The 16,338-nt window shown below is 43.2% G+C and overlaps 43 non-coding genes across 43 annotated transcripts; 19 read left to right on the top strand and 24 right to left on the bottom strand.

The window, feature by feature from the left end:
* Positions 1 to 207: 207 nt before the first annotated feature.
* Positions 208 to 279, top strand: trnaw-cca (transfer RNA tryptophan (anticodon CCA)). The gene has a single exon. It is a non-coding gene; the product is annotated as a tRNA-Trp (tRNA).
* Positions 280 to 453: 174 nt separating this feature from the next.
* Positions 454 to 526, bottom strand: trnak-uuu (transfer RNA lysine (anticodon UUU)). Its single transcript has one exon. It is a non-coding gene; the product is annotated as a tRNA-Lys (tRNA).
* A 179-nt stretch (positions 527 to 705) lies between these two features.
* On the bottom strand, positions 706 to 778 carry trnak-uuu (transfer RNA lysine (anticodon UUU)). Its single transcript has one exon. It is a non-coding gene; the product is annotated as a tRNA-Lys (tRNA).
* Positions 779 to 1,040: 262 nt separating this feature from the next.
* trnaw-cca (transfer RNA tryptophan (anticodon CCA)) lies at positions 1,041 to 1,112 on the top strand. Its single transcript has one exon. It is a non-coding gene; the product is annotated as a tRNA-Trp (tRNA).
* Positions 1,113 to 1,537: 425 nt separating this feature from the next.
* Positions 1,538 to 1,610, bottom strand: trnak-uuu (transfer RNA lysine (anticodon UUU)). The gene has a single exon. It is a non-coding gene; the product is annotated as a tRNA-Lys (tRNA).
* A 262-nt stretch (positions 1,611 to 1,872) lies between these two features.
* Positions 1,873 to 1,944, top strand: trnaw-cca (transfer RNA tryptophan (anticodon CCA)). The gene has a single exon. It is a non-coding gene; the product is annotated as a tRNA-Trp (tRNA).
* Positions 1,945 to 2,117: 173 nt separating this feature from the next.
* On the bottom strand, positions 2,118 to 2,190 carry trnak-uuu (transfer RNA lysine (anticodon UUU)). The gene has a single exon. It is a non-coding gene; the product is annotated as a tRNA-Lys (tRNA).
* Positions 2,191 to 2,369: 179 nt separating this feature from the next.
* Positions 2,370 to 2,442, bottom strand: trnak-uuu (transfer RNA lysine (anticodon UUU)). The gene has a single exon. It is a non-coding gene; the product is annotated as a tRNA-Lys (tRNA).
* Positions 2,443 to 2,705: 263 nt separating this feature from the next.
* trnaw-cca (transfer RNA tryptophan (anticodon CCA)) lies at positions 2,706 to 2,777 on the top strand. The gene has a single exon. It is a non-coding gene; the product is annotated as a tRNA-Trp (tRNA).
* A 426-nt stretch (positions 2,778 to 3,203) lies between these two features.
* On the bottom strand, positions 3,204 to 3,276 carry trnak-uuu (transfer RNA lysine (anticodon UUU)). The gene has a single exon. It is a non-coding gene; the product is annotated as a tRNA-Lys (tRNA).
* Positions 3,277 to 3,539: 263 nt separating this feature from the next.
* trnaw-cca (transfer RNA tryptophan (anticodon CCA)) lies at positions 3,540 to 3,611 on the top strand. Its single transcript has one exon. It is a non-coding gene; the product is annotated as a tRNA-Trp (tRNA).
* A 174-nt stretch (positions 3,612 to 3,785) lies between these two features.
* Positions 3,786 to 3,858, bottom strand: trnak-uuu (transfer RNA lysine (anticodon UUU)). Its single transcript has one exon. It is a non-coding gene; the product is annotated as a tRNA-Lys (tRNA).
* Positions 3,859 to 4,037: 179 nt separating this feature from the next.
* trnak-uuu (transfer RNA lysine (anticodon UUU)) lies at positions 4,038 to 4,110 on the bottom strand. Its single transcript has one exon. It is a non-coding gene; the product is annotated as a tRNA-Lys (tRNA).
* Positions 4,111 to 4,372: 262 nt separating this feature from the next.
* On the top strand, positions 4,373 to 4,444 carry trnaw-cca (transfer RNA tryptophan (anticodon CCA)). Its single transcript has one exon. It is a non-coding gene; the product is annotated as a tRNA-Trp (tRNA).
* Positions 4,445 to 4,869: 425 nt separating this feature from the next.
* trnak-uuu (transfer RNA lysine (anticodon UUU)) lies at positions 4,870 to 4,942 on the bottom strand. Its single transcript has one exon. It is a non-coding gene; the product is annotated as a tRNA-Lys (tRNA).
* Positions 4,943 to 5,205: 263 nt separating this feature from the next.
* On the top strand, positions 5,206 to 5,277 carry trnaw-cca (transfer RNA tryptophan (anticodon CCA)). The gene has a single exon. It is a non-coding gene; the product is annotated as a tRNA-Trp (tRNA).
* Positions 5,278 to 5,703: 426 nt separating this feature from the next.
* On the bottom strand, positions 5,704 to 5,776 carry trnak-uuu (transfer RNA lysine (anticodon UUU)). The gene has a single exon. It is a non-coding gene; the product is annotated as a tRNA-Lys (tRNA).
* A 263-nt stretch (positions 5,777 to 6,039) lies between these two features.
* Positions 6,040 to 6,111, top strand: trnaw-cca (transfer RNA tryptophan (anticodon CCA)). The gene has a single exon. It is a non-coding gene; the product is annotated as a tRNA-Trp (tRNA).
* A 174-nt stretch (positions 6,112 to 6,285) lies between these two features.
* On the bottom strand, positions 6,286 to 6,358 carry trnak-uuu (transfer RNA lysine (anticodon UUU)). Its single transcript has one exon. It is a non-coding gene; the product is annotated as a tRNA-Lys (tRNA).
* A 179-nt stretch (positions 6,359 to 6,537) lies between these two features.
* trnak-uuu (transfer RNA lysine (anticodon UUU)) lies at positions 6,538 to 6,610 on the bottom strand. Its single transcript has one exon. It is a non-coding gene; the product is annotated as a tRNA-Lys (tRNA).
* Positions 6,611 to 6,789: 179 nt separating this feature from the next.
* On the bottom strand, positions 6,790 to 6,862 carry trnak-uuu (transfer RNA lysine (anticodon UUU)). The gene has a single exon. It is a non-coding gene; the product is annotated as a tRNA-Lys (tRNA).
* Positions 6,863 to 7,124: 262 nt separating this feature from the next.
* On the top strand, positions 7,125 to 7,196 carry trnaw-cca (transfer RNA tryptophan (anticodon CCA)). Its single transcript has one exon. It is a non-coding gene; the product is annotated as a tRNA-Trp (tRNA).
* Positions 7,197 to 7,636: 440 nt separating this feature from the next.
* Positions 7,637 to 7,709, bottom strand: trnak-uuu (transfer RNA lysine (anticodon UUU)). Its single transcript has one exon. It is a non-coding gene; the product is annotated as a tRNA-Lys (tRNA).
* A 509-nt stretch (positions 7,710 to 8,218) lies between these two features.
* trnak-uuu (transfer RNA lysine (anticodon UUU)) lies at positions 8,219 to 8,291 on the bottom strand. The gene has a single exon. It is a non-coding gene; the product is annotated as a tRNA-Lys (tRNA).
* Positions 8,292 to 8,722: 431 nt separating this feature from the next.
* On the bottom strand, positions 8,723 to 8,795 carry trnak-uuu (transfer RNA lysine (anticodon UUU)). Its single transcript has one exon. It is a non-coding gene; the product is annotated as a tRNA-Lys (tRNA).
* Positions 8,796 to 9,057: 262 nt separating this feature from the next.
* Positions 9,058 to 9,129, top strand: trnaw-cca (transfer RNA tryptophan (anticodon CCA)). Its single transcript has one exon. It is a non-coding gene; the product is annotated as a tRNA-Trp (tRNA).
* A 426-nt stretch (positions 9,130 to 9,555) lies between these two features.
* Positions 9,556 to 9,628, bottom strand: trnak-uuu (transfer RNA lysine (anticodon UUU)). Its single transcript has one exon. It is a non-coding gene; the product is annotated as a tRNA-Lys (tRNA).
* Positions 9,629 to 9,890: 262 nt separating this feature from the next.
* On the top strand, positions 9,891 to 9,962 carry trnaw-cca (transfer RNA tryptophan (anticodon CCA)). The gene has a single exon. It is a non-coding gene; the product is annotated as a tRNA-Trp (tRNA).
* Positions 9,963 to 10,388: 426 nt separating this feature from the next.
* Positions 10,389 to 10,461, bottom strand: trnak-uuu (transfer RNA lysine (anticodon UUU)). The gene has a single exon. It is a non-coding gene; the product is annotated as a tRNA-Lys (tRNA).
* Positions 10,462 to 10,723: 262 nt separating this feature from the next.
* Positions 10,724 to 10,795, top strand: trnaw-cca (transfer RNA tryptophan (anticodon CCA)). Its single transcript has one exon. It is a non-coding gene; the product is annotated as a tRNA-Trp (tRNA).
* Positions 10,796 to 11,221: 426 nt separating this feature from the next.
* Positions 11,222 to 11,294, bottom strand: trnak-uuu (transfer RNA lysine (anticodon UUU)). Its single transcript has one exon. It is a non-coding gene; the product is annotated as a tRNA-Lys (tRNA).
* Positions 11,295 to 11,556: 262 nt separating this feature from the next.
* On the top strand, positions 11,557 to 11,628 carry trnaw-cca (transfer RNA tryptophan (anticodon CCA)). Its single transcript has one exon. It is a non-coding gene; the product is annotated as a tRNA-Trp (tRNA).
* A 426-nt stretch (positions 11,629 to 12,054) lies between these two features.
* trnak-uuu (transfer RNA lysine (anticodon UUU)) lies at positions 12,055 to 12,127 on the bottom strand. Its single transcript has one exon. It is a non-coding gene; the product is annotated as a tRNA-Lys (tRNA).
* A 262-nt stretch (positions 12,128 to 12,389) lies between these two features.
* On the top strand, positions 12,390 to 12,461 carry trnaw-cca (transfer RNA tryptophan (anticodon CCA)). Its single transcript has one exon. It is a non-coding gene; the product is annotated as a tRNA-Trp (tRNA).
* Positions 12,462 to 13,222: 761 nt separating this feature from the next.
* On the top strand, positions 13,223 to 13,294 carry trnaw-cca (transfer RNA tryptophan (anticodon CCA)). The gene has a single exon. It is a non-coding gene; the product is annotated as a tRNA-Trp (tRNA).
* A 426-nt stretch (positions 13,295 to 13,720) lies between these two features.
* trnak-uuu (transfer RNA lysine (anticodon UUU)) lies at positions 13,721 to 13,793 on the bottom strand. Its single transcript has one exon. It is a non-coding gene; the product is annotated as a tRNA-Lys (tRNA).
* A 262-nt stretch (positions 13,794 to 14,055) lies between these two features.
* trnaw-cca (transfer RNA tryptophan (anticodon CCA)) lies at positions 14,056 to 14,127 on the top strand. The gene has a single exon. It is a non-coding gene; the product is annotated as a tRNA-Trp (tRNA).
* Positions 14,128 to 14,301: 174 nt separating this feature from the next.
* Positions 14,302 to 14,374, bottom strand: trnak-uuu (transfer RNA lysine (anticodon UUU)). Its single transcript has one exon. It is a non-coding gene; the product is annotated as a tRNA-Lys (tRNA).
* Positions 14,375 to 14,888: 514 nt separating this feature from the next.
* Positions 14,889 to 14,960, top strand: trnaw-cca (transfer RNA tryptophan (anticodon CCA)). The gene has a single exon. It is a non-coding gene; the product is annotated as a tRNA-Trp (tRNA).
* A 348-nt stretch (positions 14,961 to 15,308) lies between these two features.
* On the top strand, positions 15,309 to 15,380 carry trnaw-cca (transfer RNA tryptophan (anticodon CCA)). Its single transcript has one exon. It is a non-coding gene; the product is annotated as a tRNA-Trp (tRNA).
* A 174-nt stretch (positions 15,381 to 15,554) lies between these two features.
* trnak-uuu (transfer RNA lysine (anticodon UUU)) lies at positions 15,555 to 15,627 on the bottom strand. Its single transcript has one exon. It is a non-coding gene; the product is annotated as a tRNA-Lys (tRNA).
* A 179-nt stretch (positions 15,628 to 15,806) lies between these two features.
* Positions 15,807 to 15,879, bottom strand: trnak-uuu (transfer RNA lysine (anticodon UUU)). Its single transcript has one exon. It is a non-coding gene; the product is annotated as a tRNA-Lys (tRNA).
* A 262-nt stretch (positions 15,880 to 16,141) lies between these two features.
* On the top strand, positions 16,142 to 16,213 carry trnaw-cca (transfer RNA tryptophan (anticodon CCA)). Its single transcript has one exon. It is a non-coding gene; the product is annotated as a tRNA-Trp (tRNA).
* The last annotated feature ends 125 nt before the right edge of the window (positions 16,214 to 16,338 follow it).

The following is a 16,338-nucleotide window of genomic DNA, read 5'->3' as shown; positions in this document are numbered from 1 at the left end:
CTCAGCAAATCGAGAATTAGGATACTTATCCCATTACTTAATCCATCTTTGACCTCATACCTAAAGTTCCATATTAAATGCCTTGTTTTCAACTTCCTGAGATATCCAGTTTTTTCTCCAGTTAGAGCTCTTTAGGCCTAACTACTGAGTTTCTCTTGAATAATAATGATGTCCAAAAATAGGCAACATGAATACTACAGCGTCGATGACCTCGTGGCGCAACGGTAGCGCGTCTGACTCCAGATCAGAAGGTTGCGTGTTCAAATCACGTCGGGGTCAAATATTGCTTTTAATCTAGTCATTGAGTGGGACCAGTTAGTCCACAACTTTAAAAGTACCTCAGTTACACAGAGTTCTTTGAGTCACTTGCAGGGCAATTTTAACCTTAATAGGTCATGCTCACTTGAGGCTATTTAAAGGTTTAATTGGTAACAAAGAAGCACAGGCTTTGGCCGCCCGAACAGGGACTTGAACCCTGGACCCTCAGATTAAAAGTCTGATGCTCTACCGACTGAGCCATCCGGGCCTTTACAGATTCTTTCTTACAGCGAATTCACATTGTTCAGCTGATGCATGGTGGTCAATTAGAAAAGGGAGGAATATTTTCTAGGCTTGGCCCCTGACTGTCTTCTGAACAGCCGGAAAGCATCTGGAAAGCAAGAGACTCCTGCATTCTTAAACTCATACTTGTAAGAAATTGGCAAACGCCCGAACAGGGACTTGAACCCTGGACCCTCAGATTAAAAGTCTGATGCTCTACCGACTGAGCTATCCGGGCCCTGACTGAAAGTTCTATCGTGCCAGATAAGGTGACTCACACTCAAATACTACATCTCAGCAAATCGAGAATTAGGATACTTATCCCATTACTTAATCCATCTTTGACCTCATACCTAAAGTTCCATATTAAATGCCTTGTTTTCAACTTCCTGAGATATCCAGTTTTTTCTCCAGTTAGAGCTCTTTAGGCCTAACTACTGAGTTTCTCTTGAATAATAATGATGTCCAAAAATAGGCAACATGAACACTACAGCGTCGATGACCTCGTGGCGCAACGGTAGCGCGTCTGACTCCAGATCAGAAGGTTGCGTGTTCAAATCACGTCGGGGTCAAATATTGCTTTTAATCTAGTCAATTTGGGGACCAGTTAGTCCACAACTTTAAAAGTACCTCAGTTACACAGAGTTCTTTGAGTCACTTGCAGGCCAATTTTAACCTTTATAGGTCATGCTCACTTGAGGCTATTTAAAGGTTTAATTGGTAACAAAGAAGCACAGGCTTTGGCCACCCGAACAGGGACTTGAACCCTGGACCCTCAGATTAAAAGTCTGATGCTCTACCGACTGAGCCATCCGGGCCTTTACAGATTCTTTCTTACAGCGAATTCACATTGTTCAACTGATGCATGGTGGTCAATTAGAAAAGGGAGGAATATTTTCTAGGCTTGGCCCCTGACTGTCTTCTGAACAGCCGGAAAGCATCTGGAAAGCAAGAGACTCCTGCATTCTTAAACTCATACTTGTAAGAAATTGGCAAACGCCCGAACAGGGACTTGAACCCTGGACCCTCAGATTAAAAGTCTGATGCTCTACCGACTGAGCTATCCGGGCCCTGACTGAAAGTTCTATCGTGCCAGATAAGGTGACTCACACTCAAATACTACATCTCAGCAAATCGAGAATTAGGATACTTATCCCATTACTTAATCCATCTTTGACCTCATACCTAAAGTTCCATATTAAATGCCTTGTTTTCAACTTCCTGAGATATCCAGTTTTTTCTCCAGTTAGAGCTCTTTAGGCCTAACTACTGAGTTTCTCTTGAATAATAATGATGTCCAAAAATAGGCAACATGAACACTACAGCGTCGATGACCTCGTGGCGCAACGGTAGCGCGTCTGACTCCAGATCAGAAGGTTGCGTGTTCAAATCACGTCGGGGTCAAATATTGCTTTTAATCTAGTCAATTTGGGGACCAGTTAGTCCACAACTTTAAAAGTACCTCAGTTACACAGAGTTCTTTGAGTCACTTGCAGGCCAATTTTAACCTTTATAGGTCATGCTCACTTGAGGCTATTTAAAGGTTTAATTGGTAACAAAGAAGCACAGGCTTTGGCCGCCCGAACAGGGACTTGAACCCTGGACCCTCAGATTAAAAGTCTGATGCTCTACCGACTGAGCCATCCGGGCCTTTACAGATTCTTTCTCACAGCGAATTCACATTGTTCAACTGATGCATGGTGGTCAAGCAGAAAAGGCAGGAATATTTTCTAGGCTTGGCCCCTGACTGTCTTCTGAACAGCCGGAAAGCATCTGGAAAGCAAGAGACTCCTGCATTCTTAAACTCATACTTGTAAGAAATTGGCAAACGCCCGAACAGGGACTTGAACCCTGGACCCTCAGATTAAAAGTCTGATGCTCTACCGACTGAGCTATCCGGGCCCTGACTGAAAATTCTATCGTGCCAGATAAGGTGACTCACACTCAAATACTACATCTCAGCAAATCGAGAATTAGGATACCTATCCCATTACTTAATCCATCTTTGACCTCATACCTAAAGTTCCATATTAAATGCCTTGTTTTCAACTTCCTGAGATATCCAGTTTTTTTCTCCAGTTAGAGCTCTTTAGGCCTAACTACTGAGTTTCTCTTGAATAATAATGATGTCCAAAAATAGGAAACATGAACACTACAGCGTCGCTGACCTCGTGGCGCAACGGTAGCGCGTCTGACTCCAGATCAGAAGGTTGCGTGTTCAAATCACGTCGGGGTCAAATATTGCTTTTAATCTAGTCATTGAGTGGGACCAGTTAGTCCACAACTTTAAAAGTACCTCAGTTACACAGAGTTCTTTGAGTCACTTGCAGGCCAATTTTAACCTTTATAGGTCATGCTCACTTGAGGCTATTTAAAGGTTTTATTGGTAACAGAGAAGCACAGGCTTTGGCTGCCCGAACAGGGACTTGAACCCTGGACCCTCAGATTAAAAGTCTTATGCTCTACCGACTGAGCCATCCGGACCTTTATAGATTCTTTCTTACAGCGAATTCACATTGTTCAACTGATGCATGGTGGTCAATTAGAAAAGGGAGGAATATTTTCTAGGCTTGGCCCCTGACTGTCTTCTGAACAGCCGGAAAGCATCTGGAAAGCAAGAGACTCCTGCATTCTTAAACTCATACTTGTAAGAAATTGGCAAACGCCCGAACAGGGACTTGAACCCTGGACCGTCAGATTAAAAGTCTGATGCTCTACCGACTGAGCTATCCGGGCCCTGACTGAAAATTCTATCGTGCCAGATAAGGTGACTCACACTCAAAAACTACATCTCAGCAAATCGAGAATTAGGATACTTATCCCATTACTTAATCCATCTTTGACCTCATACCTAAAGTTCCATATTAAATGCCTTGTTTTCAACTTCCTGAGATATCCAGTTTTTTTCTCCAGTTAGAGCTCTTTAAGCCTAACTACTGAGTTTCTCTTGAATAATAATGATGTCCAAAAATAGGCAACATGAACACTACAGCGTCGATGACCTCGTGGCGCAAAGGTAGCGCGTCTGACTCCAGATCAGAAGGTTGCGTGTTCAAATCACGTCGGGGTCAAATATTGCTTTTAATCTAGTCATTGAGTGGGACCAGTTAGTCCACAACTTTAAAAGTACCTCAGTTACACAGAGTTCTTTGAGTCACTTGCAGGCTAATTTTAACCTTTATAGGTCATGCTCACTTGAGGCTATTTAAAGGTTTAATTGGTAACAAAGAAGCACAGGCTTTGGCCGCCCGAACAGGGACTTGAACCCTGGACCCTCAGATTAAAAGTCTGATGCTCTACCGACTGAGCCATCCGGGCCTTTACAGATTCTTTCTTACAGCGAATTCACATTGTTCAACTGATGCATGGTGGTCAAGCAGAAAAGGGAGGAATATTTTCTAGGCTTGGCCCCTGACTGTCTTCTGAACAGCCGGAAAGCATCTGGAAAGCAAGAGACTCCTGCATTCTTAAACTCATACTTGTAAGAAATTGGCAAACGCCCGAACAGGGACTTGAACCCTGGACCCTCAGATTAAAAGTCTGATGCTCTACCGACTGAGCTATCCGGGCCCTGACTGAAAGTTCTATCGTGCCAGATAAGGTGACTCACACTCAAATACTACATCTCAGCAAATCGAGAATTAGGATACTTATCCCATTACTTAATCCATCTTTGACCTCATACCTAAAGTTCCATATTAAATGCCTTGTTTTCAACTTCCTGAGATATCCAGTTTTTTCTCCAGTTAGAGCTCTTTAGGCCTAACTACTGAGTTTCTCTTGAATAATAATGATGTCCAAAAATAGGCAACATGAACACTACAGCGTCGATGACCTCGTGGCGCAACGGTAGCGCGTCTGACTCCAGATCAGAAGGTTGCGTGTTCAAATCACGTCGGGGTCAAATATTGCTTTTAATCTAGTCAATTTGGGGACCAGTTAGTCCACAACTTTAAAAGTACCTCAGTTACACAGAGTTCTTTGAGTCACTTGCAGGCCAATTTTAACCTTTATAGGTCATGCTCACTTGAGGCTATTTAAAGGTTTAATTGGTAACAAAGAAGCACAGGCTTTGGCCGCCCGAACAGGGACTTGAACTCTGGACCCTCAGATTAAAAGTCTGATGCTCTACCGACTGAGCCATCCGGGCCTTTACAGATTCTTTCTCACAGCGAATTCACATTGTTCAACTGATGCATGGTGGTCAAGCAGAAAAGGCAGGAATATTTTCTAGGCTTGGCCCCTGACTGTCTTCTGAACAGCCGGAAAGCATCTGGAAAGCAAGAGACTCCTGCATTCTTAAACTCATACTTGTAAGAAATTGGCAAACGCCCGAACAGGGACTTGAACCCTGGACCCTCAGATTAAAAGTCTGATGCTCTACCGACTGAGCTATCCGGGCCCTGACTGAAAATTCTATCGTGCCAGATAAGGTGACTCACACTCAAATACTACATCTCAGCAAATCGAGAATTAGGATACCTATCCCATTACTTAATCCATCTTTGACCTCATACCTAAAGTTCCATATTAAATGCCTTGTTTTCAACTTCCTGAGATATCCAGTTTTTTTCTCCAGTTAGAGCTCTTTAGGCCTAACTACTGAGTTTCTCTTGAATAATAATGATGTCCAAAAATAGGAAACATGAACACTACAGCGTCGCTGACCTCGTGGCGCAACGGTAGCGCGTCTGACTCCAGATCAGAAGGTTGCGTGTTCAAATCACGTCGGGGTCAAATATTGCTTTTAATCTAGTCATTGAGTGGGACCAGTTAGTCCACAACTTTAAAAGTACCTCAGTTACACAGAGTTCTTTGAGTCACTTGCAGGCCAATTTTAACCTTTATAGGTCATGCTCACTTGAGGCTATTTAAAGGTTTAATTGGTAACAGAGAAGCACAGGCTTTGGCTGCCCGAACAGGGACTTGAACCCTGGACCCTCAGATTAAAAGTCTGATGCTCTACCGACTGAGCCATCCGGACCTTTATAGATTCTTTCTTACAGCGAATTCACATTGTTCAACTGATGCATGGTGGTCAATTAGAAAAGGGAGGAATATTTTCTAGGCTTGGCCCCTGACTGTCTTCTGAACAGCCGGAAAGCATCTGGAAAGCAAGAGACTCCTGCATTCTTAAACTCATACTTGTAAGAAATTGGCAAACGCCCGAACAGGGACTTGAACCCTGGACCGTCAGATTAAAAGTCTGATGCTCTACCGACTGAGCTATCCGGGCCCTGACTGAAAATTCTATCGTGCCAGATAAGGTGACTCACACTCAAAAACTACATCTCAGCAAATCGAGAATTAGGATACTTATCCCATTACTTAATCCATCTTTGACCTCATACCTAAAGTTCCATATTAAATGCCTTGTTTTCAACTTCCTGAGATATCCAGTTTTTTTCTCCAGTTAGAGCTCTTTAAGCCTAACTACTGAGTTTCTCTTGAATAATAATGATGTCCAAAAATAGGCAATATGAACACTACAGCGTCGATGACCTCGTGGCGCAAAGGTAGCGCGTCTGACTCCAGATCAGAAGGTTGCGTGTTCAAATCACGTCGGGGTCAAATATTGCTTTTAATCTAGTCATTGAGTGGGACCAGTTAGTCCACAACTTTAAAAGTACCTCAGTTACACAGAGTTCTTTGAGTCACTTGCAGGCCAATTTTAACCTTTATAGGTCATGCTCACTTGAGGCTATTTAAAGGTTTAATTGGTAACAAAGAAGCACAGGCTTTGGCCGCCCGAACAGGGACTTGAACCCTGGACCCTCAGATTAAAAGTCTGATGCTCTACCGACTGAGCCATCCGGGCCTTTACAGATTCTTTCTTACAGCGAATTCACATTGTTCAACTGATGCATGGTGGTCAAGCAGAAAAGGGAGGAATATTTTCTAGGCTTGGCCCCTGACTGTCTTCTGAACAGCCGGAAAGCATCTGGAAAGCAAGAGACTCCTGCATTCTTAAACTCATACTTGTAAGAAATTGGCAAACGCCCGAACAGGGACTTGAACCCTGGACCCTCAGATTAAAAGTCTGATGCTCTACCGACTGAGCCATCCGGGCCTTTACAGATTCTTTCTTACAGCGAATTCACATTGTTCAACTGATGCATGGTGGTCAAGCAGAAAAGGGAGGAATATTTTCTAGGCTTGGCCCCTGACTGTCTTCTGAACAGCCGGAAAGCATCTGGAAAGCAAGAGACTCCTGCATTCTTAAACTCATACTTGTAAGAAATTGGCAAACGCCCGAACAGGGACTTGAACCCTGGACCCTCAGATTAAAAGTCTGATGCTCTACCGACTGAGCTATCCGGGCCCTGACCGAAAATTCTATCGTGCCAGATAAGGTGACTCACACTCAAATACTACATCTCAGCAAATCGAGAATTAGGATACCTATCCCATTACTTAATCCATCTTTGACCTCATACCTAAAGTTCCATATTAAATGCCTTGTTTTCAACTTCCTGAGATATCCATTTTTTTCTCCAGTTAGAGCTCTTTAGGCCTAACTACTGAGTTTCTCTTGAATAATAATGATGTCCAAAAATAGGAAACATGAACAGTAGAGCGTCGCTGACCTCGTGGCGCAACGGTAGCGCGTCTGACTCCAGATCAGAAGGTTGCGTGTTCAAATCACGTCGGGTTCAAATATTGCTTTTAATCTAGTCATTGAGTGGGACCAGTTAGTAACTTTAAAAGTCTGTGTAACTTTAAAAGTACCTCAGTTACACAGAGTTCTTTGAGTCACTTGCAGGGCAATTTTAACCTTTATAGGTCATGCTCACTCGAGGCTATTTAAAGGTTTAATTGGTAACAAAGAAGCAAAGGCTATGGCCGCACGAATAGGGACTTGAACCCTGGACCCTCAGATTAAAAGTTTGATGCTCTACCGACTGAGCCATCCGGGCCTTTACGGATTCTTTCTTACAGCGAATTCACATTGTTCAACTGATGCATGGTGGTCAAGCAGAAAAGGGAGGAATATTTTCTAGGCTTGGCCTTTGACTGTCTTCTGAACAGCCGGAAAGCATCTGGAAAGCAAGAGACTCCTGCATTCTTAAACTCATACTTGTAAGAAATTGGCAAACGCCCGAACAGGGACTTGAACCCTGGACCCTCAGATTAAAAGTCTGATGCTCTACCGACTGAGCTATCCGGGCCCTGATTGAAAATTCTATCGTGCCAGATAAGGTGACTCACACTCAAATACTACATCTCAGCAAATCAAGAATTAGGATACCTATCCCATTACTTAATCCATCTTTGACCTCATACCTAAAGTTCCATATTAAATGCCTTGTTTTCAACTTCCTGAGATATCCAGTTTTTTTCTCCAGTTAGAGCTCTTTAGGCCTAACTACTGAGTTTCTCTTGAATAATAATGATGTCCAAACATAGGAAACATGAAAACTACAGCGTCGCTGACCTCATGGCGCATCGGAAGCGCGTCTGACTCCAGATCAGAAGGTTGCGTGTTCAAATCACATCGGGGTCAAATATTGCTTTTAATCTAGTAATTGAGTGGGACCAGTTAGTCCACAACTTTAAAAGTACCTCAGTTACACAGAGTTCTTTGAGTCACTTGCAGGGCAATTTTAACCTTAATAGGTCATGCTCACTTGAGGCTATTTAAAGGTTTAATTGGTAACAAAGAAGCACAGGCTTTGGCTGCCCGAACAGGGACTTGAACCCTGGACCCTCAGATTAAAAGTCTGATGCTCTACCGACTGAGCCATCCGGGCCTTTCCAGCTTTTTTCTTACAGCGAATTCACATTGTTCAACTGATGCATGGTGGTCAAGCAGAAAAGCGAGGGATATTTTCTAGGCTTGGCCCCTGACTGTCTTCTGAACAGCCGGAAAGCATCTGGAAAGCAAGAGACTCCTGTATTCTTAAACTCATACTTGTAAGAAACTCTCAAACGCCCGAACAGGAACTTGAACCCTGGACCCTCAGATTAAAAGTCTGATGCTCTACTGACTGAGCCATCCGGGCCTTTACGGATTCTTTCTTACAGCGAATTCACATTGTTCAACTGATGCATGGTGGTCAAGCAGAAAAGGGAGGAATATTTTCTAGGCTTGGCCCCTGACTGTCTTCTGAACAGCCGGAAAGCATCTGGAAAGCAAGAGACTCCTGCATTCTTAAACTCATACTTGTAAGAAATTGGCAAACGCCCGAACAGGGACTTGAACCCTGGACCCTCAGATTAAAAGTCTGATGCTCTACCGACTGAGCTATCCGGGCCCTGACTGAAAATTCTATCGTGCCAGATAAGGTGACTCACACTCAAATACTACATCTCAGCAAATCGAGAATTAGGATACTTATCCCATTACTTAATCCATCTTTGACCTCATACCTAAAGTTCCATATTAAATGCCTTGTTTTCAACTTCCTGAGATATCCAGTTTTTTCTCCAGTTAGAGCTCTTTAGGCCTAACTACTGAGTTTCTCTTGAATAATAATGATGTCCAAAAATAGGCAACATGAACACTACAGCGTCGATGACCTCGTCGCGCAACGGTAGCGCGTCTGACTCCAGATCAGAAGGTTGCGTGTTCAAATCACGTCGGGGTCAAATATTGCTTTTAATCTAGTCATTGAGTGGGACCAGTTAGTCCACAACTTTAAAAGTACCTCAGTTACACAGAGTTCTTTGAGTCACTTGCAGGCCAATTTTAACATTTATAGGTCATGCTCACTTGAGGCTATTTAAAGGTTTAATTGGTAACAAAGAAGCACAAGCTTTGGCTGCCCGAACAGGGACTTGAACCCTGGACCCTCAGATTAAAAGTCTGATGCTCTACCGACTGAGCCATCCGGACCTTTACAGATTCCGTCTTACAGCGAATTCACATTGTTCAACTGATGCATGGTGGTCAAGCAGAAAAATGAGTAATATTTTCTAGGCTTGGCCCCTGACTGTCTTCTGAACAGCCGGAAAGCATCTGGAAAGCAAGAGACTCCTGCATTCTTAAACTCATACTTGTAAGAAATTGGCAAACGCCCGAACAGGGACTTGAACCCTGGACCCTCAGATTAAAAGTCTGATGCTCTACCGACTGAGCTATCCGGGCCCTGACTGAAAATTCTATCGTGCCAGATAAGGTGACTCACACTCAAATACTACATCTCAGCAAATCGAGAATTAGGATACTTATCCCATTACTTAATCCATCTTTGACCTCATACCTAAAGTTCCATATTAAATGCCTTGTTTTCAACTTCCTGAGATATCCAGTTTTTTCTCCAGTTAGAGCTCTTTAGGCCTAACTACTGAGTTTCTCTTGAATAATAATGATGTCCAAAAATAGGCAACATGAACATTACAGCGTCGCTGACCTCGTGGCGCAACGGTAGCGCGTCTGACTCCAGATCAGAAGGTTGCGTGTTCAAATCACGTCGGGGTCAAATATTGCTTTTAATCTAGTCATTGAGTGGGACCAGTTAGTCCACAACTTTAAAAGTACCTCAGTTACACAGAGTTCTTTGAGTCACTTGCAGGGCAATTTTAACCTTTATAGGTCATGCTCACTTGAGGCTATTTAAAGGTTTAATTGGTAACAAAGAAGCACAGGCTTTGGCCGCCCGAACAGGGACTTGAACCCTGGACCCTCAGATTAAAAGTCTGATGCTCTAGCGACTGAGCCATCCGGGCCTTTACAGCTTCTTTCTGACAGCGAATTCACATTGTTCAACTGATGCATGGTGGTCAAGCAGAAAATGGAGGGATATTTTCTAGGCTTGGCCCCTGACTGTCTTCTGAACAGCCGGAAAGCATCTGGAAAGCAAGAGACTCCTGCATTCTTAAACTCATACTTGTAAGAAACTGGCAAACGCCCGAACAGGGATTTGAACCCTGGACCCTCAGATTAAAAGTCTGATGCTCTACCGACTGAGCTATCCGGGCCCTGACTGAAAAATCTATCGTGCCAGATAAGGTGACTCACACTCAAATACTACATCTCAGCAAATCGAGAATTAGGATACTTATCCCATTACTTAATCCATCTTTGACCTCATACCTAAAGTTCCATATTAAATGCCTTGTTTTCAACTTCCTGAGATATCCAGTTTTTTCTCCAGTTAGAGCTCTTTAGGCCTAACTACTGAGTTTCTCTTGAATAATAATGATGTCCAAAAATAGGCAACATGAACACTACAGCGTCGATGACCTCGTCGCGCAACGGTAGCGCGTCTGACTCCAGATCAGAAGGTTGCGTGTTCAAATCACGTCGGGGTCAAATATTGCTTTTAATCTAGTCATTGAGTGGGACCAGTTAGTCCACAACTTTAAAAGTACCTCAGTTACACAGAGTTCTTTGAGTCACTTGCAGGCCAATTTTAACATTTATAGGTCATGCTCACTTGAGGCTATTTAAAGGTTTAATTGGTAACAAAGAAGCACAAGCTTTGGCTGCCCGAACAGGGACTTGAACCCTGGACCCTCAGATTAAAAGTCTGATGCTCTACCGACTGAGCCATCCGGACCTTTACAGATTCCGTCTTACAGCGAATTCACATTGTTCAACTGATGCATGGTGGTCAAGCAGAAAAATGAGTAATATTTTCTAGGCTTGGCCCCTGACTGTCTTCTGAACAGCCGGAAAGCATCTGGAAAGCAAGAGACTCCTGCATTCTTAAACTCATACTTGTAAGAAATTGGCAAACGCCCGAACAGGGACTTGAACCCTGGACCCTCAGATTAAAAGTCTGATGCTCTACCGACTGAGCTATCCGGGCCCTGACTGAAAATTCTATCGTGCCAGATAAGGTGACTCACACTCAAATACTACATCTCAGCAAATCGAGAATTAGGATACTTATCCCATTACTTAATCCATCTTTGACCTCATACCTAAAGTTCCATATTAAATGCCTTGTTTTCAACTTCCTGAGATATCCAGTTTTTTCTCCAGTTAGAGCTCTTTAGGCCTAACTACTGAGTTTCTCTTGAATAATAATGATGTCCAAAAATAGGCAACATGAACATTACAGCGTCGATGACCTCGTGGCGCAACGGTAGCGCGTCTGACTCCAGATCAGAAGGTTGCGTGTTCAAATCACGTCGGGGTCAAATATTGCTTTTAATCTAGTCATTGAGTGGGACCAGTTAGTCCACAACTTTAAAAGTACCTCAGTTACACAGAGTTCTTTGAGTCACTTGCAGGGCAATTTTAACCTTTATAGGTCATGCTCACTTGAGGCTATTTAAAGGTTTAATTGGTAACAAAGAAGCACAGGCTTTGGCCGCCCGAACAGGGACTTGAACCCTGGACCCTCAGATTAAAAGTCTGATGCTCTAGCGACTGAGCCATCCGGGCCTTTACAGCTTCTTTCTGACAGCGAATTCACATTGTTCAACTGATGCATGGTGGTCAAGCAGAAAATGGAGGGATATTTTCTAGGCTTGGCCCCTGACTGTCTTCTGAACAGCCGGAAAGCATCTGGAAAGCAAGAGACTCCTGCATTCTTAAACTCATACTTGTAAGAAACTGGCAAACGCCCGAACAGGGATTTGAACCCTGGACCCTCAGATTAAAAGTCTGATGCTCTACCGACTGAGCTATCCGGGCCCTGACTGAAAAATCTATCGTGCCAGATAAGGTGACTCACACTCAAATACTACATCTCAGCAAATCGAGAATTAGGATACTTATCCGATTACTTAATCCATCTTTGACCTCATACCTAAAGTTCCATATTAAATGCCTTGTTTTCAACTTCCTGAGATATCCAGTTTTTTCTCCAGTTAGAGCTCTTTAGGCCTAACTACTGAGTTTCTCTTGAATAATAATGATGTCCAAAAATAGGCAACATGAACATTACAGCGTCGATGACCTCGTGGCGCAACGGTAGCGCGTCTGACTCCAGATCAGAAGGTTGCGTGTTCAAATCACGTCAGGGTCAAATATTGCTTTTAATCTAGTCATTGAGTGGGACCAGTTAGTCCACAACTTTAAAAGTACCTCAGTTACACAGAGTTCTTTGAGTCACTTGCAGGCCAATTTTAACCTTTATAGGTCATGCTCACTCGAGGCTATTTAAAGGTTTAATTGGTAACAAAGAAGCACAGGCTTTGGCCACCCGAACAGGGACTTGAACCCTGGACCCTCAGATTAAAAGTCTGATGCTCTACCGACAGAGCCATCCGGGCCTTTACAGTTTCCGTCTTACAGTGAATTCACATTGTTCAACTGATGCATGGTGGTCAAGCAGAAAAATGAGTAATATTTTCTAGGCTTGGCCCCTGACTGTCTTCTGAACAGCCGGAAAGCATCTGGAAAGCAAGAGACTCCTGCATTCTTAAACTCATACTTGTAAGAAATTGGCAAACGCCCGAACAGGGACTTGAACCCTGGACCCTCAGATTAAAAGTCTGATGCTCTACCGACTGAGCTATGCGGGCCCTGACTGAAAATTCTATCGTGCCAGATAAGGTGACTCACACTCAAATACTACATCTCAGCTAATCGAGAATTAGGATACTTATCCCATTACTTAATCCATCTTTGACCTCATACCTAAAGTTCCATATTAAATGCCTTGTTTTCAACTTCCTGAGATATCCAGTTTTTTCTCCAGTTAGAGCTCTTTAGGCCTAACTACTGAGTTTCTCTTGAATAATAATGATGTCCAAAAATAGGCAACATGAACATTACAGCGTCGATGACCTCGTGGCGCAACGGTAGCGCGTCTGACTCCAGATCAGAAGGTTGCGTGTTCAAATCACGTCAGGGTCAAATATTGCTTTTAATCTAGTCATTGAGTGGGACCAGTTAGTCCACAACTTTAAAAGTACCTCAGTTACACAGAGTTCTTTGAGTCACTTGCAGGGCAATTTTAACCTTTATAGGTCATGCTCACTTGAGGCTATTTAAAGGTTTAATTGGTAACAAAGAAGCACAGGCTTTGGCCGCCCAAACAGGGACTTGAACCCTGGACCCTCAGATTAAAAGTCTGATGCTCTAGCGACTGAGCCATCCGGGCCTTTACAGCTTCTTTCTTACAGCGAATTCACATTGTTCAACTGATGCATGGTGGTCAAGCAGAAAATGGAGGGATATTTTCTAGGCTTGGCCCCTGACTGTCTTCTGAACAGCCAGAAAGCATCTGGAAAGCAAGAGACTCCTGCATTCTTAAACTCATACTTGTAAGAAACTGGCAAACGCCCGAACAGGGATTTGAACCCTGGACCCTCAGATTAAAAGTCTGATGCTCTACCGACTGAGCTATCCAGGCCCTGACTGAAAATTCTATCGTGCCAGATAAGGTGACTCACACTCAAATACTACATCTCAGCAAATCGAGAATTAGGATACTTATCCGATTACTTAATCCATCTTTGACCTCATACCTAAAGTTCCATATTAAATGCCTTGTTTTCAACTTCCTGAGATATCCAGTTTTTTCTCCAGTTAGAGCTCTTTAGGCCTAACTACTGAGTTTCTCTTGAATAATAATGATGTCCAAAAATAGGAAACATGAACACTACAGCGTCGCTGACCTCGTGGCGCAACGGTAGCGTGTCTGACTCCAGATCAGAAGGTTGCGTGTTCAAATCACGTCGGGGTCAAATATTGCTTTTAATCTAGTCATTGAGTGGGACCAGTTAATCCACAACTTTAAAAGTACCTCAGTTACACAGAGTTTTGTCAGTCACTTGCAGGGCAATTTTAACCTTAATAGGTCATGCTCACTTGAGGCTATTTAAAGGTTTAATTGGTAACAAAGAAGCACAGGCTTTGGCCGCCCGAACAGGGACTTGAACCCTGGACCCTCAGATTAAAAGTCTGATGCTCTACCGACTGAGCCATCCGGGCCTTTACAGCTTCTTTCTTACAGCGAATTCACATTGTTCAACTGATGCATGGTGGTCAAGCAGAAAAGGGAGGGATATTGTCTAGGCTTGGCCCCTGACTGTCTTCTGAACAGCCGGAAAGCATCTGGAAAGCAAGAGACTCCTGCATTCTTAAACTCATACTTGTAAGACACTGGCAAACGCCCGAAAAGGGACTTGAACCCTGGACCCTCAGATTAAAAGTCTGATGCTCTACCGACTGAGCTATCCGGGCCCTGACTGAAAATTCTATCGTGCCAGATAAGGTGACTCACACTCAAATACTACATCTCAGCAAATCGAGAATTAGGATACTTATCCCATTACTTAATCCATCTTTGACCTCATACCTAAAGTTCCATATTAAATGCCTTGTTTTCAACTTCCTGAGATATCCATTTTTTTCTCCAGTTAGAGCTCTTTAGGCCTAACTACTGAGTTTCTCTTGAATAATAATGATGTCCAAAAATAGGCAACATGATCACTACAGCGTCGATGACCTCGTGGCGCAACGGTAGCGCGTCTGACTCCAGATCAGAAGGTTGCGTGTTCAAATCACGTCGGGGTCAAATATTGCTTTTAATCTAGTCATTGAGTGGGACCAGTTAGTCCACAACTTTAAAAGTACCTCAGTTACACAGAGTTCTTTGAGTCACTTGCAGGGCAATTTTAACCTTTATAGGTTATTGACTCACACTCAAATACTACATCTCAGCAAATCGAGAATTAGGATACTTATCCGATTACTTAATCCATCTTTGACCTCATACCTAAAGTTCCATATTAAATGCCTTGTTTTCAACTTCCTGAGATATCCAGTTTTTTCTCCAGTTAGAGCTCTTTAGGCCTAACTACTGAGTTTCTCTTGAATAATAATGATGTCCAAAAATAGGAAACATGAACACTACAGCGTCGCTGACCTCGTGGCGCAACGGTAGCGTGTCTGACTCCAGATCAGAAGGTTGCGTGTTCAAATCACGTCGGGGTCAAATATTGCTTTTAATCTAGTCATTGAGTGGGACCAGTTAATCCACAACTTTAAAAGTACCTCAGTTACACAGAGTTTTGTCAGTCACTTGCAGGGCAATTTTAACCTTAATAGGTCATGCTCACTTGAGGCTATTTAAAGGTTTAATTGGTAACAAAGAAGCACAGGCTTTGGCCGCCCGAACAGGGACTTGAACCCTGGACCCTCAGATTAAAAGTCTGATGCTCTACCGACTGAGCCATCCGGGCCTTTACAGCTTCTTTCTTACAGCGAATTCACATTGTTCAACTGATGCATGGTGGTCAAGCAGAAAAGGGAGGGATATTGTCTAGGCTTGGCCCCTGACTGTCTTCTGAACAGCCGGAAAGCATCTGGAAAGCAAGAGACTCCTGCATTCTTAAACGCATACTTGTAAGACACTGGCAAACGCCCGAACAGGGACTTGAACCCTGGACCCTCAGATTAAAAGTCTGATGCTCTACCGACTGAGCTATCCGGGCCCTGACTGAAATTTCTATCGTGCCAGATAAGGTGACTCACACTCAAATACTACATCTCAGCAAATCGAGAATTAGGATACTTATCCGATTACTTAATCCATCTTTGACCTCATACCTAAAGTTCCATATTAAATGCCTTGTTTTCAACTTCCTGAGATATCCAGTTTTTTCTCCAGTTAGAGCTCTTTAGGCCTAACTACTGAGTTTCTCTTGAAAAAAAATGATGTCCAAAAATAGGCAACATGAACATTGCAGCGTCGATGACCTCGTGGCGCAACGGTAGCGCGTCTGACTCCAGATCAGAAGGTTGCATGTTCAAATCACGTCGGGGTCAAATTTTGCTTTTAATCTAGTCATTGAGTGGGACCAGTTAGTCCACAAGTTTAAAAGTACCTCAGTTACACAGAGTTCTTTGAGTCACTTGCAGGGCAATTTTAACCTTTATAGGTCATGCTCACT

This window comes from Astyanax mexicanus, chromosome 12, assembly GCF_023375975.1.
Source record: "Astyanax mexicanus isolate ESR-SI-001 chromosome 12, AstMex3_surface, whole genome shotgun sequence".
NCBI classification, from domain to species: Eukaryota; Metazoa; Chordata; class Actinopteri; order Characiformes; family Acestrorhamphidae; genus Astyanax; species Astyanax mexicanus.
The sequence above is the reverse complement of the archived record's forward strand: the minus strand, read 5'-3'. Positions and strand labels throughout refer to the sequence as shown.